Source organism: Elephantulus edwardii, unplaced genomic scaffold (assembly GCF_000299155.1).
Source record: "Elephantulus edwardii isolate Elephantulus edwardi_28Jun2011 unplaced genomic scaffold, EleEdw1.0 scaffold00112, whole genome shotgun sequence".
Lineage (NCBI taxonomy): Eukaryota > Metazoa > Chordata > Mammalia > Macroscelidea > Macroscelididae > Elephantulus > Elephantulus edwardii.
The window spans coordinates 6988236-6989238 of NW_006399862.1; positions in this window are offsets into that span (position 1 = coordinate 6988236).

Genomic DNA, 1003 nt, shown 5'->3' on the forward strand with positions numbered 1-1003 from the left:
GGACAATGAATAAGGTTGACAGAAGAAGAATCAATGGCATTGAGTTATGGTGCTGGAGAAGAGTATTACATACCATAAACTGTCAAGAAACTCAACAGGTCTATCCTGCTGTTGGTGGAACCAGCTTACTCCTAAGAGGCAAGGAGTTTGAAACTCCATTTCACAGTTTTGGGGAATGATGCCAGGCGGATCCAATCCTTGGAGCAGGGCTTCATACTTGGAAAGGGGTGAGGGTGGGGTCAGTGTAGGAGAGGAAGACCCTGGATGAGATGGATTAACGTAGTGACTGGAAAATGGAATCAAGTGTGTCACAGACAGTAAGGTTGGCTCAGGATCATTGCCGTTATTCATAAAGTCACTATGAGTTATAGTTGACTCAATGGCACATAACAACAAAAACATGCATTATTAGGGAGCTTTAGGGGCATACAGAAGATGTGGTGGCACAATGCAACATATGATCATGTATTTCATTGCTAACTCAATGGTTATTGATTAGAATCCACTGGCACCTCTACAGGAGAAAAATGAGCAATCTCCACTGATAAAGAAATACAGCCTTGGGAAAATGATAAAGAGTCCCTTTGAGCTGGCATAGGTGCAGTGGCAGTGGATTTTAATGTATCATTATTAGTAAACTGCTCAATCCACACAGTGAGTCATTAAGCACTCTACATACAGAATTCCTCGTAATCGTATGTTGAATGGTACAGGACCATGTCTAGAAAGTCTGTCTGTACAGAAGTGATTCACCTCACTGTATCATAATTATTATCATGGCAGACTATTTCCACTTCCAGGAAAAATTAAACAAACCAACAAAAATAATAACATATTTTTTGAAATTATTTTTTGGGACATGGCTTTATAATAATATATGAGTCGCAAGCAACTCGATGGCACGCAAAAACAAATCTAAATTAAATACTGCTTGTTACTAGTGAAAATGAGAGAGAACGTTCAAAAAATAAATTTTAAATAAGAGGCTAGAAAATAAATGAGA